Raw genomic sequence first — 15,728 nt, 5'->3', positions numbered from 1 at the left:
TACAAGTATGGTTTATTATTTTGTTCTTCATTACTTGTAAAGCTGCAAGTAGATAAAACAGCTGACTGAGGACAGTATATAGAACAAAGATCATAGAGTAAAATCTTACTAGATGTTTGATAGAAAAGATCCTGTGAGAAGAGATTCTGTGTTATATATATATATTTTCCTCTAAAGTAGTCTTTACCATTTTTTGTTGTTGTTAACTCATGATAATGATACCAGGCAATTAAAATATGATGTACAATTTAAAGCAATAATCCTTCTGTCAATTAAGATTAAATTATATTTTTCAATAGCAACAGAAGTTCTTGTCATTTCTAATAAATAGTACTAGGTTTTTAAGGGCCAATTTTGGCAATAAGATTGACAATGAAACTGTGTATAGAGACTCCATAAGTACTGATTTTTTTTAATTGGAATAATGCAAATCAGGTAATTTAAGTAGAATGAAAAGGAAATAAATTTGAGTATTCTTAAAAATGGACAGTGAAGAAAAAAATGTCATACTTCGAATGAATGAAATTATGTGTCAAATATAGTATTTTTCATACTGTTAGAGAATATAATACAATTCCTTTTTAATAGAAATTACGACTTTGTAGAACTATGTGGGAACTAAAATTGTCATTAGTAGTAGATAGTTGTATCAACCTGCATAAAGCAGGTTGTTGATGAGTCTGCCCTCAATTCTGATGCCACATTCTTCACATAGTAAAGCTTCTTGAATTATTTGCTTAGATTGAATAAGTATGGAGAAAGGATGTAACCCTGACACATATCTTTCCTGATTTTAAACCATGCAGTGTTACCTTGTTCTGTTTGGACAATTGCTCCTTGGTCTTTATACAGGTTTTTTCATAAGCATAAAGAAATGTCCAATTTTTCTCAAAGTTATCCATAATTTGCTATGCTGCACACAGACTAATGTTCTTGTATAATCAATAAAAGACAAGCAAATATCTTTCTGAGATTCTCTGCTTTCAGTCAAGATCTATCTGACATCAACAATAATATATATAGCTGGTGTTATGGCCTCTTCTGAAATTAGTTTACATTTCTAAAAGTTCCCAGTTGATGTACTGTTTCCAGCCATTTAAAAATAATCAAGACAACTATGAGATATCATCTCACCCCAGTCAGAATAGCAAAATTTAACAGAACAGCAAGCAACAAATGCTGGTGAGGTTGTGGAGAAACTGGAAGCTTTATTCACTGTTGGTGGGAGTGTAAAATAGTGCAACCACTGTGGAAAGTGATGTGGCGCTTTCTCAAAAAGTTGCAAAAAGAGATACTATTTGACCCAGCAATTCCACTACCGGGAATATAACCTAAAGACACCATAAATGACATCCAAGTAGATATATGCATACCCATGTTTATCGCGGCTTTGTTTACAATAGCAAGGAGTTGGAAACAACCTATATGCCCATCAACAAACGAATGGGTAGAGAAGCTGTGGTATGTTCTCATGATGGAATACTATGCTGCATTGAAAAAAAAACAAGGAACTCATGCAATATTATTCAAAATGGGTGACCCTGGAGGACATGATGCTGAGTGAGGTATCTCAGTCACAAAGTGACAAATGCTATATGGTGCCACTGTTGTAGAACGAGGCTGACATCGGGGTGGGGGTAAGACTGAGTAAAACTGGATGAATTATGTTTACTGCGTTGAAGTCTATGGGGGAGAGAACAGTTTAAAAGTATCATCTTTTAGGGCATTATGTTTATCATAAGAGTACAGAATGAGGGTTGCAGAGTGTATTATATTTGGGGTTGGGGGATGTGCGGGGGGGATTGTGTACCAAGGAGGGAGTTTTTCTTTTGCTTTTCAAGGAGAGGAGCGAAGGGGGGGAGGGGCGGACGTGGGGTGGGCGGGGAGAAGGGTGCAACAATGAATGAATGGAATTCCAAAATCTCTGTAGATGTTCATTGAAATGAAAAATAAATAATAAAAAAAATCGTCAAGATTTTACTTGCATTTAATATTAATGATTGTTGTTGTTGTTTTTGTTATGTGCCAATGAGTTGCTTGCAACTAATAGCAACCGTATGTACAACAGCTCTAAAGCCTGCTCTGTCCTGAGCACATTTCACTGCCTCAGACACTCCTACCCCCACTGCCTCAGTTACTGTGTCAATCCATCTCATCTGGGGTCTTCCTCTCCTGCACTTTCCCTTGGACCGTTCCAAGCATGATGTCCTTCCCCAAGGACCAATCTCTTCTGGCCACTTGCCCAAAGTATGTGAGACAGAGATCCAAAATCCTAGCCTCCAAGAAGAAACTTGGTTTCACCCTCTTCAGGATAGTCCTATTTGTTTTCTTAGTGATCCATATGTTCAAGACCCTTTTCTAGCACCACAAAACAAAGACATAGATTTTTCTTCTGTCATCCCTACTCATTCTCCAGCCCTCTGATGCATAGCAAGTAACTGCAAAGACCATGGCCTGGATTAGGTGAACCATAGTCTATAGATTGACATCATTACTTCTCAGTACTCTGGAGAGGTCTCTGACAGCAGACTTTCACAGTTTTCCTGATTGCTGATACCAAGAGTGTTGATTGTGGAGCTGAGCAAGCTATAACTGTTAACACTCTTAATCTCTTCTCCACCCATCATGGTGCTGCCAGTTGGCCCAGTGGTAAGAATCTTGGTCTTATGTTGAGCTTCAATCCATATTGAAAACTACAGTCCTTGACCTTCTGTAGCAAGTGCTTCAGGTCTGCTTCTGTTTCAGCAAGCATATGTAGGTTGTTGATGAGACTTCCTCCAATTCTGATGCCAATTACTCCTCATAAACCAAGCCTCCTGAATGATCTGTTCTGTATATAGGTTGAAAAATTATTTAAGAGACAGGATGCATCCCTGATTCACTCCTTTTCTGACTTTGAACCATGCAGTGTTTCCTTGCTTTGTTCTGAGGACTGTTTCCTGATCCAAATATAGGTTTTGCATAAACGCAATCAAGTGTTCTGGGATTCCCATTCTCAAGGTCAACAACAATTTGTTGTGATCCACACTGTCAAATACCTTTGCATAGTCAATGAAACACAGACATTCCTCTGGTACTCTATGCTTTCTGCCAAAACCCATCTGACATTGGTGATAATGTCCTAGTTCTATGACTTCTTCTAAACCCAGCTTGTATTTCTCTGTGAATGTACAGTTCCAGTCGTTTCTGGATAATCTTCAGCAGTATTTTGCTTGCATGATATTAATGATATTGTTTGCTAATTTCCACACTCTATAGGGATATGGTTTGATAATTTCCACATTCTGTTGGATCACCTTTTGTTGGAATGTGAACAAATATTCTGAATATCTAAAGTTTATTATTCAGATGTCTTTCCTAGCCAACCGTTAACGGTTTATTTTGTCCTGAAATAATTATTGAATTAAGGAGAGAGGATTAGGATGGGATACAAGTGACACCCTGGGACCTCAGCAGTAGGTGCTCTCTCTTGTGGAACATTTGCCCGCAACATCACATACAGACTGCATTTCCCACCGTTGCTGTGCAGCTGCACCACAACTGACAGGATACTGGCCTTTTGCTTGCCAGTTTCTGCAAAACCAGCCTAATCACCTGAGTCATTACCCTGATGATTCTGAGTTTTTGGAAGACCTTCTAGAGAATCAGTGAATTCAAGGGCTATAAAGGAATTGGGAACTGAGCCGCAATTGGAGCTGTTAATGTTAGAAACTATAGACTTATACAGCTAGTTAAGTATTTGGGGCTACATTGTCCTGGGACTTATTAGAAATAGTCTGCTATTAATCTTAGCAGGATGAATTATAAAAACAAAATATGGATCTCATTAAGTCGGTTGACTAGGTAAGTGTTTTCCAAAGTTATTGGCAGAGACTGGTGAGCAGAACCACAGCTGCATCTGTTTGTTGAAAGACCTCAACTGATACTCATCATTTTTTGCCAATGCTTCTTTCTAGTGCAGCTTGGTTTTTGCTTTCTTTATTTTTATTTTCCTTCTTCATTTTAATTTTATATTTCCTTTCTTTATTTCTTGATCATATACTATTTCCAGAAATGGCTCAGTGTGGATCAATACTATTTGGTATAGTGACTGTGCGTATTCCTTGCATCTTCTTTCTTGCAGAAAGTGAAGAATCCCTGAAGTATTTGTTTCAAGAGAGAAAATACTAAATCCTTAAATATGGGTTACATATCAGTATCAAGAAAACTACATCTCTCACTACTGGATCAGGAGGCAACATCATGATATAAGGAGAAAAGAGAAGTTGGCCATAATTTAAATTTATTTACCCATAGTCAACATCCATGATAGCAAGAGTCAAGAAGTCAAATGATGTATTGGGTTGCATTGGGAAAATTTGCAGGCAAAGACTCTTTAAAGTGCTAAAGAGTAAGTATGTCAGTTTGAAAACTAAGGTCTACATGATTTAAAAACTAAGCCACAGTATTTTCATTTGCTTCCTTTGTATCTGGAAGTTGGACAATAAATAAGGATGATTGTAGTATAATCTATGTGCTTGAACTGTGATGTTGGCAATTAATATTGAATATTCCTAAAAAAGCATACATTTCTGTCTTGAAAGAAATGCAACCAGAGTGCTTCTTAGAGGTAAGGTGAAACTTCATTTCACATACTTTGGGCATGTTGTCAAGAGAGGTCAATCCTTGGAAAATGGTATCATATTAGAAAAGGTGAAAGATCAGAGAAAAGAGAGGAAGACCTTAGACAATTCCACAAGATAGACTGACACAGTAATTATAACAATGGTCTCAGAATATCAGAGATTGTGAGGAAGGTGCAGAATAGGGCAAGGTTCAGATGTTATTCATAGAGTTGCTATGAGTTATAGTGTACATGAGGAAATATAACAACAAATACAACACAGTTATTAGATTTTAGTGAATCTCTTGAGTTTATTTTGTATATAAATACTGAAGAGCAATGATTTAAGTTTGAAGACTAAGGTGTGCCTGATCCATGCCATTGTTTTTTTCCAATCACTTACTATGCATCTTTGAGCTGGACAATTAATAAAGATGACAGAAGAATTGATGATGAGGCTGGCACAAAATATGGCAGAATTCAGGTCTACTGTTCATAAGGTTACCAAGAGACATACTCAACTCAAAGCACAAAAGAAAAAGATGAAGAAACTAGATAGTTTGGCAAATAGTACTGAATAGCCCACGGACTGTCAAAAGAACAAATAAATCTGTCAGCAAGTGCAGATGGGGTGTTCCTTAGAGGTAAAGATGATGAAACTTTGTCTCACATATTCTTTAAATGTTTTGTCAAGATAGGTCAGTCTTTGGAAAAGGTGAAGGGTCAGAGAAAGAGACCCTCGACAAGATAGATTTACACAGTGACTGTAACAAAGGGCTCTCCCATGGCAGAGATCATGAAGATGGGACATGGTAGGCTAAAGTTCTGAACTTCTGTTCAAAGTATTGCTACAAACCATAGTCATAACCATAGCTTGAGGACACAGAACAAGAACAAGTAAATATATTCTTATTTCTTTCTCCTTTTATAGAAAAGCTAGGATAACATTTTTGTTTTGCCACTTTTAAATTTTCTTTTTTTATCTCTAAGTCTTGGAGATTTTTCTATAATAGTAGATTTAGAGCTTCCTCATCATTTTACATTTGGCTAGTAATTTAAAGAAAGAATGCGCTTAAAAATATGAATCCTAACTTATATAAATTCTATTGTTCTAATTGTTGTATGCTGTTGAGTTTGAACTAACCCATAACTGACCCTCCAGAGTCATTAAATTGCATGGGAGGAGTTTTCAGAGGCTGTAAATTGCATGGAAGGAGACTGTTCATCTTTCTGTGGAGCAGCTGGTGGATTCAAACTGCGTGCCTTTGGTATTGAAGCACAGCTCCTTACCTCTAGGCTGCCAGAGCTCCCTAAACAAATTCTAGTTGTTTTAATATCAAATAACGCTGCTAGAGTAAGTTTGTATGGATAGCATTTTACACATATATAATCATATCCAGGATAAATACCAGAAAGAAACTTCTGAGTCCAAGATTATATCCAAGTAATTGTTGTTGAATTATTTGTGGTGCTGGAGAAGAGTATTGAACATACCATGGACCACCAGAAGAACAAATAGGTCTGTCTTGGATAGGGTGCAACAATATTTCTCTTTGGATGCAAATGTTTTGAAGCTCTGTCTCACATATTTTTAGCATGCTGCCAGAAGGGACTAGTCCTTAGAGAAGGATATCATCCTTACATGGGTAGCGGGACAGCTCAGGAAAGGAAGACCTTGTATTGAGATGGACTGATATGGTAACTGGGACAATGGGGTTAGGTGTGCCTGAGTCAGTGAGACTGGCTCAGGATAGGGCAGGCTTCAGACTTATTGTACATAAGGTCATTATGAGTTGTGTGTGACTAGACACATAACAACAACAATATCACAGGGGTTGTTGTTATGTGCTGTCAAGTCACCTGTTACCCACTGTGACCCTATATATAGCTGCTCTGAACCCTGCCTTGTCCTGAGCCAGTCTCATAATTCTGACACACTAACCTCCATTGCCCCAGTCACTGTATCAATCCATCTCATCTGGAGTCTTCCTCTCCTGCGCTGTCTCTCTACACTTCCAAGCAAGATGTTCTTCTCCAAGGACCAGTCTCTCCTGGCTACATGCCCAAAGTATGGGAGATGGATCTTTAAAAGTGCAGCCTCCAAGGAGAAACTTTGTTTCACCTCTCCAAGACAGACCTATTTGTTTTCTTAGTGGACCATGGTATGTTTGAGAGTCTTATCCAGCATAGCAATTTGAAGGCATCAATTCTTCTTTTGTCATTCTTAGTCATTGTCCAGCTCTCCAACACAGAGCAAGTAATTGTGAAGACCATGGCCTGGATTATACATATCTTAGTCTCTAGACTGACATTGTTGCTCTTAAGTACTCTGAAGAGATCCCCAACAGTGGATTTTACCAATGCAATTATCTTTTGATTTGACTGCTGTTGTTAAAATTGTGGAATGTGGAGCCAAGTAAGCTGTAACTTGCTCAATTTCTTCTCCATCTATCATAGTGTTGCTAACTGGCACAGTGATGAAAAACTTTGTCTTCTTAATGTTGAGCTTCAATTCATGTTGAAGACTACAGTCCTTGACCAGAAGCAAGCGCTTCAGGTTTTCTTCAGTTTCAGTAAGCAAGGTTGTTTCATCTGCATAATGTAGTTTGTTGATGAGTCTTCCTCCAATCTTAATGCCACATTCCTCTTCATATAGTCTAGCCTCCCAAATAATCTGTTCTGTATATAGATTGAAAACGTATGGAGACAGGATGCATTCCTGACACTCTCTTTTCCTGATTTTGAACCATGTAGTGTTTTCTTGCTAAGTTCTGAGGACTGCTTCTTGGTCCAAGTATAGTTTTTTGCATAAGCACAATCAAGTGTTCTAGGATTCCCTTTCTCCTTAAGGTTAGCCCCATTTTTTTTGTGATCCACAAAGTAAAATGCCTTTTCATAGTCAATGATACACATATAGATATTATTCTTTGCTTTCTGCTAAGATCCAGCTGACATTGGCAATAATGTCTCTAGTGCCACGACCTCTTCTAAACCCAGCTTGTATTTCTGGTAGTTCTCTGTCAATGTACTGTTTCCGTCATTTTTGGATAATTTTCAGCATGATTTTGCTAGTGTGTGAGATTAGTGATATTGTTCGATCATAGAGGTTACATCTACTTAGATGCCTGCATTAGAAGAGTGCCCCTTTCTTAGGGGAGCTCTGGTGGCCTAGTGGTAAGGAGCTGCAACTACAATCCCAGAGGTGCATGGTTCAAATCCACCAGATGCTCTGCCGGGGAAGGAGGGACAATCTCCTCCTGTACCAGTCAGATCTGATTTGATGGTACACTCACACAAAAATAATAAAATACAATAAAAATTAAAAAAAAGAAGAGTGCCCCTTTCTCGACAGCAGTGCCAACTTAATATGCTACCAAATAGCTGCATATTTTTGTGCCAATCATAGAAATGCAAAATGGCAACTAATTTGAATTTTACATTGTATTTTTTAAAATAGGGAATTTGAATGTAGATATTTAGTAACTATTTGAGGTTTTTTTTGTAAGCTACATATCTTATTTTTTTAAAAAATTGAACTGTTTGCTGTTCTTTTTTATTTATGTCAACTTTTTATTAATACATATGCATGCTCTGGTTGGTCAGTAAAGAGTTGTGCTATCAACCCAAAGGTATACTGTTCAAATCCACCAGTTGTTCCACAGAGGAAAGATGGCAAAATCTTCTCTTGTGATTTATTGCCTCTGCCAACCCACTGGAGTATCAGGTATGTGTTTGTTTCAGTGTGGTGGTACACCACAATTACTTCTCAACAACATGAATATTTATATAAAGGAATTTAGTCTCTTATCTATGATCTGACTTGTGATTACTTTTCCAAATTTCTTGGTGTGTTTATACTCAGTGCTTTTTTTTAACAACTGGGAGGAAAATATATACATGCACAGTACATTTAAAAGAATATGTATGTACTTACATTCATTTATCTATTCTTTTGGAAAGGGTTATTTTTCTTTTTTTAAAGTTGAATCAGAATTTGGAAGGCCTTCCCTATTAGAAGAATCTAAAGATTTCTCTCTTTTTCATTATTTTTGAGTTTGTTCTGTCTCCAAGGCTATCCATTTTCCAGGAGGAGAATGCTCTCCTTTTCCTCTCAGAGAGACTTGTGGATTTGAACCTCTAGAGAACTTAGGTCTTTATTTTCTCAGGGCCAATCTCTATATAACTATGTCACCAGAGATTCCGTGATCTAAAGATACTCCTGCATTTTCTTCTATTGAGTACATAATTTCACCTTTTACATAAAAATCTTGTACACATTTGGTTTAAAGTATAAGATATAAATTTAGAATAACTCCCTCTCAGATTTCCCACCTCAGTTTATTGAACGATTAACTTTTTTTAAAAAAAAATTAATCATGTGGTGACACATTGCTATATTTTAAATTCTAAATTACTGTATTCATCTGGTCTATTTCTTTTTGCTTTCATATATTTATCTCCTTATTCATGTGCTGGAATGTTGTTGTTAGGTGCTGTTGTGTCCAGTATGAGTCTTAGTGGTCCTATGAATTGGAACACTGCCCCCTCCTGAGCCATCCTCACAATCTCTGACACAATCAAGCCCATCACTTCAGTCACAATATCAACCCACCTAGTTGAGGGTCTTCCTCTCTTTCACTGCCCCTCCAACTTCATAGGCATGGTGTCCCTCTCCAAGGAATAACCACTCCTAGCAATGTGCCCAAAGTACATGAGAGGAAGCTTTATCATCTTTGCTTCCGAAGAGCAGTTTGGCTACATATTCTCCCAGACATATTTGTTTCTTTTGGCAGGCCATGGGATGTTCAGGACCCTTCTTCAATACCATAGTTGAAAGGCATCAATTTTTCTTTTGTCAACCTTAGTCATTGCTCAGCTCTCAGATGCATAGCATCTTACTGAAAAGACCATGGCCTGAATCAGGCACAGTTTAGTCATCAAACTACATCACTGGTCCTCGATAATTTGGAGAGGTCCTTGACTATAGACTCTCCCACTGCAATATGACTCCAGATCTCCTACTATTAATGCCAAGTGTATTGTTTGTAGATCCATGTAAGACATTTATCTACGCTGCAGATTCAAGTAAGATATTTATCTATATTGACAGTCTCAATCCTTTCTACATCCATCTTGATGTTGCCTATTGGTTCAATCACAAAGAATTTTGTTTACCTGATGTTGAGATGCAATCTATATTGTAGGCTGCAATGTTTAACTTGCAAGGAGTGCTTCAAGTATTCCTCACTTTCAGTAAACAAGGTTGTATTATCTGCATAACTGAGTTACTGGTGAATATTCCTTCAATCCCAATGCCACCATTTTCTTCATAGTGTCTAGCTTCTTGAATAATTTTCTCAAATTGTTGTGTTAGAATAATACTCTTTTAATTGTTTGGATTTTGTAGGTTTTAATATTTTGTAAGACGAGCCCTCTCTCATGGTCCTTCCCTTTAATAGGCTTCCTGATTATTCTAGCTGTTTCTTTTTTTTCCCAAGTGAAATTTAGAACCAGCTTGATAGCTTTAAAAAACAACACAACAGAATTTCATTTTTTCATCAGAATTCAGAAGAATTTATAAAATATTATGAAATATAATAACTTTATCACACCAAGTCTTTGTGTGAATGACGATGTTCTAGGTGATAATCTTACTTCCAAACTCTTGAGAAATTTCATTACATTTCCCAAGTACTGACATATTGACAAAATACCTATTTATTGAACATGTTGCCAGATGGCCTCAAGTCATCTATAACTCAGAGTGATTCTATGAACAGCCCTATCCTGTTCCATCCTCATCATACCTCATATACCTGAACCCACTGTTACAGTCTTCGATGTTGTTAGGTGCTGTTGAGTCAAGCATGACCCATAGTTACCCTACGTGGACAACTGATGTGAACACTGTGTTATTCTGTGCCATCTTCATAATCTCTGAAACACTCAAGCCCATTGCCACAGTAACCATGTCAACCAATCTCGTTGCAGGTCTTCCTCTCTTTTGCTGTCTGTCTCACCACTTTTCCAAGAACGATATCCTGCTTTGCCATTTGTGGACCAGAAAGAAGCCACCAGTGGAATGCACTGGGCTCCAGGATTCCCTTGGACTGAATGTACAATTTCCTGGGAAGGAAAAGCTTTCCAATGAAAAAAATAACAGACTGCTAGCCACTGCTCCCTTTAGCCCTGTTCTTTCAATCCATGCACCTATGTTCCTTCTCTGATGGCTGCACAGGACATCTTCTCCTCCCATACTAACTGTCATCTAGCTCTGGTTGACTTCAGATCATCAACTCGCAAAGAAGCATCATCAAAACAAGGTACTTTGGGTGAAACAAGGCTGTCTAGCTACATCATGGGGGATCCCTTAAGCTCAAGTGGAAGGGCCCGGGCCAACTTGAGCCAGGCTTAGATGCCAGTTTCTGGAAGGGAACAGATTTCATGTTCTGCCATTCAGGTACTTTGAGTGAAACATTGCTGTGGGCTCTCAGCTATGAAGGGAACACAATTATACAGGTCCTTCGTAAAAACATTGCTATACTCTGGGCCATGATATAGTTACAATAACCTAACATTTACTAAGAAAAGACTCACATAATATCAAGAAAGCAGCAGTCTGTCTCAGTCATCATGAAAAAAACATAATAACCCTTCTAAAAAAGTAGACTCAGTGAACACTCCAAATAAAGATAACCAGAAGAAATATGTTGATGTGGAGTTATTTGAACAGATACAGAAGATGCAAATGATGGGAGAAACAATGGAAGCTATTAAGAGGGCAAATACCCCAGAGACAGCAATCCTGAAGAAATATATTGATGAGGAGCAACATGAACAGCTATGGAAGAAAATGCAAAAGATGGAAGAAAGAATTAATAGTAAAGAGTAAGAGGTATAAGAACTTGAAAGTCATCACAAGACAGAGAGGGAGCAACCAACATAGTACTGGAAATAAAAAAAAAAAGCATGAAAATACAATCCAGAATATTAAGACCGAAATGACAGAAGTGTTCTACATGCTGGTAGGACAAAAAGTAGAACTTTTCTTTCTTGGTTTGGTTTTTTTTTTTTTTAAAGAAGTAGAACTTAAGAGATGGAACAGAGTCAGTAAGCTGGAAGATAAGAACCTCACTGGAAACATACTAAAGAAAAACCAGAAATGAGATGTAAAGAAAATGAAGAAAACATTAGAAACATGTGGGACGATATCAAAAGGAACAAGATATGTATGATTGGAATTCTAGACCATGGGAGTGACAGGGAAATTACTGAGAATATATGGAAAAAGTGCTAGAAGAAAAATTCCCAGGTATTTTAAAGAACAGGGAAAACCACATTCAAGAAGCACAGTGAACATTAAATAGATTAGACCTAAAAAGAAAAACATCAGCACACATCATAGTCAAATTCTCCAAATTAAAAGATAAAGATGTTGTTTTTTGTTGTTATGTGCTGTGGAGTCACTTGTGACTCATAGCGACCCTATGTACAAGAGCCCTAATAACCCTGCTCTATCCCGTGGCAACCTCATTGTCTCCTACTTCCACTATCCCAATCACTGAATGGATCCATCTCATTGAGGGTCTTCCTTTCTTGCACTGTTCCTCCACCCTTCCAAACATGATGTTTCTCTCCAAGGACTGGTCCCTCCTTGCAACATGCCCAAAGTATGTCAAACAAAGCCTCAGAATCTTTGCCTCCAAGGAGCAAATGGGTTCACCTTCTTCAGGTTGAACCTGTTTGTTCTAGCAGTCCATAGTATATTGAACACTCTTCTCCGGCACTACAACTCAAAGGCATAAATTCTCTATCATCCCTAGCCATTGTCCAGGTCTCTGATGCATAACACACAATTGTGACAACTATGGCCTGGATCAGGTGCACCTTAGTCTCCAGTCTGATGTCATTGCTCTTCAGTACTCTGGAGATATCCCTGACAGCTGACTTTCCCAATGCAATTTGTCTCTTGATTTCCTGGCTGCTGGTACCAAGAGGGTTGATTGTGGAACCAACCAAACTAAAACTGTTACCAATCTCAATCTCTTCACCATCCATTGTGATGCTGCCAATTGGCCCAGTGGTGAGGATCTTTGTTTTCTTGATGTTGCGCTTCAATCCATATTGAAGACTACAGTCCTTGACCTTCTGCAGTAAGCGCTCAGGTCTCAGTTTCAGCAAACAGGGTTGTGTCATCTGCATAATGCAGGTTGTTAATGAATCTTCCTCCAAGCCTGATACCACATTCCTCCTCATACAGCCCAGCGTTCTGGATGATATGTTCTGCATACAGATTGAAAAGGAATGGAGTGGAGGGTTAGGTGGATAAAGGAAATGAGAAAGATTTGGTGAGGAAAACATTGTATAGGAAGTTTGTAAGTAAACCAGTAAAATTTTTTTTTAATTTAAATTAGAAAAAAAAGAATGATGTCCTTCTCCAAGGAATAACCTGTGCTAGCAATATGCCTAAAATATGTGAGAAGAGACTTCATCATCTTTGCCTCCAAGAAGCACTATTTATTGAACATATTAAAACATAATTTTCAAAGAGACAAAAGTTATGCTTCTTGTGGGTAGATAAAAAAATTCTATAAAAATTTTGTCCATCCATAAGGGAGCAAGGGAGATGTTAAGATAGTCCACAGAGCTTTAAGGAACTAGGTTTACTTCAGAACTTTCATAGAGATAATGAAATTATATAGTAAATTAGTTAATGTGCCACCAAATCATAAATCTTAGTGGTTATCTGTTCTGTTGAACAAAAAGAATCTTCTTTTCATTTTTACTACATAAGCCACCAACATGTTCACCTCTGTCTCTCCACGATTGGAAAATAATCCACAGATTAAGGCAAGCCAGCATGCCTTGCAAGAATATCTAGTTATTTCTTTTGCTTATTTGTAAGTTTTAGGAAGCTATGGTAGCACAGCTCTTAGGGAGTTGTGCTGTTAACTCAAAGGTGGTGCCTCTATGGTACTTGAAATCTACTTGAGGCTCCAAGGGACAGATGAGTAATCTCCTCCTGAGTGACTGACAGTTTCTGAAAATCCACTGGAGAATCAGCTGTGTGTCAGTTCTGACTTGATGGCCATGAATTTTGAATTTTTACAAAACTGAAGATGATTTTTGCCTTTTTTCTGCACTACAAGGGTCCATAAGGCGTTGTTCTGGTTCCCGTCTTAAAAGGGAAACTTCCACAATGTCCGGAGCCCTTGACGTCCTGCAGATGAAGGAGGATGATGTCCTCAAATTCCTGGCAGCAGGAACACATTTAGGCGGCACCAACCTTGACTTACAAATGGAACAGTACATCTACAAAAGGAAAAGTGATGGCATCTACATCATAACCCTGAAGAGGACCTGTGGAAGCTGCTCTTGGCTGCTCGCGCCATTGTTGCCATTGAAAACCCAGCTAATGTCAGCGTCACTTCCTCCAGAAATACAGGCCAGAAAGCTGTTCTGAAGTTTGCTGCTGCTACTGGGGCCACTCCTATCGCTGGGCACTTCACTCCAGGAACCTTCACTAACCAAATCCAGGCAGCCTTCCAGGAGCCTTGTCTTCTGGTGGTTACTGATTCCAGGGCTGACCACCAGCCTCTGACGGAAGCATCTTACATTAACTTGCCCACCATTACCCTGTGTGACACAGATTATCCTCTGACCTATGTAGGCATTGCTATCCCGAGCAACAACAAGGGAGCTCACTCTGTGGGTCCGATGTGGTGGATGCTGGCCCGGGAAGTCCTGTGCATGCGTGGCAAGATCTCCCGGGAGCACCATGGGAGGTCATGCCTGATCTGTACTTCTACATCTGGAAGAGACTGAAAAGGAAGAGCAGGCTGCCACTGAAAAGCCCATGACCAAGGAATAGTTTCAGGGAGAATGATGGCCCCTGCTCCTGAATTCACGGCTGCTCAGCCTGAAGTTACAGATTGGTCTGAAGGAGTTCTGGTGCCCGCTGTGCCCATTCAGCAGTTCCCTACTGAAGACTGGAGCGCTCAGACTGCAGCTGAAGACTGGTCTGCAGCCCCCACTGCTCAGGTCACTGAGTGGGTGGGCACCACCATGGAATGGTCTTAAACTGTCTTTTAAAAAGTGGAAATAAGGTTGACAGAAAAGAAACAATACGTTTCATAAGAAAAAAAAAGATAATTTTTATTCTTGACAAACAAACCATTAAATAAGATTTATATAATTTTAAAATTAAACTTTTTTGGGTGGAAGTTATTACTGACTGCGCATTATCATTATTTTACACTTGGTACAGCACAGGTAGTTTCTTCTCTCTGATCACTTACTTTCTTGTAATTAAACCCTCGTGATATTTCCTGATTTCCTGGACTTAAAATAAAAAGATGTCATCCTCATTTACTGAATATTTATTGTGCTGAACTATTTAGTTTCTCTGCATACATCTGTGAACAGAACAGATACCTACCTTCCTGGGCCTTACAGTCTATCTAGGTGACATGGACAATTCATAATAAACATAAATAAGTATATATTATTGGGCAAGTAGTAAGTGAATAGTAGCGTAAGGGGTTAGTTGTAGTTATTTTTTATTGTGATTTTAAAAAATTAATTTTAATGAAAGTTTACAGACACTTAGGGTTTCCAGTCATTCATTGCTGCACTTTTCTCCCTGTCCACTCCCTCCCCCCAATTCACTCTTCTCCCTGAAAAGTAAAAGAAAAACTCTTTCATTGTTATGCAATCCCTCCCCCCCAAGTTCACTCCTCTATTCAGCCTTCATTCTGGACTCCCATCATGGCAATAATGCCCATCATATAGCCCTTTAAACAGTTCTCTTCCTCATCTGTTTCAATATAGTATGGTTAGTTGTAGTTTTATACAGGGTTGTCAGGAAAGGTTTTATTGGGAAGATTTGAAGTCAACCAGCATTTTCAGCTAAATGAACAGCAGGGTCAAACTCTACCAGAGGAAAATTTACAAGGCTTGTTTAAAGAACAAGAAGTACAGGAGTGTAGTGTGGACTGTATCAAGCAGTTAACTGGAAATTCAGAAGTTTGAATCCACCAGTCACTCCATCTGAGAAAGATGGGCAGTCTCCCTTGGTAAGATCTACAAGTCTCAGAAATCTGATCAAGGGTGGTTATGAATTTGA

The 15,728-nt window shown here is 38.5% G+C and overlaps 1 pseudogene; it reads left to right on the top strand.

The window, feature by feature from the left end:
• Window positions 1-13,802: 13,802 nt before the first annotated feature.
• Window positions 13,803-14,683, top strand: LOC102869599 (annotated as a pseudogene).
• Window positions 14,684-15,728: the final 1,045 nt, after the last annotated feature.

Source organism: Elephantulus edwardii, unplaced genomic scaffold, assembly GCF_000299155.1.
Source record: "Elephantulus edwardii isolate Elephantulus edwardi_28Jun2011 unplaced genomic scaffold, EleEdw1.0 scaffold00084, whole genome shotgun sequence".
NCBI classification, from domain to species: domain Eukaryota; kingdom Metazoa; phylum Chordata; class Mammalia; order Macroscelidea; family Macroscelididae; genus Elephantulus; species Elephantulus edwardii.
This window is presented reverse-complemented; position numbering and strand designations above follow the sequence as displayed.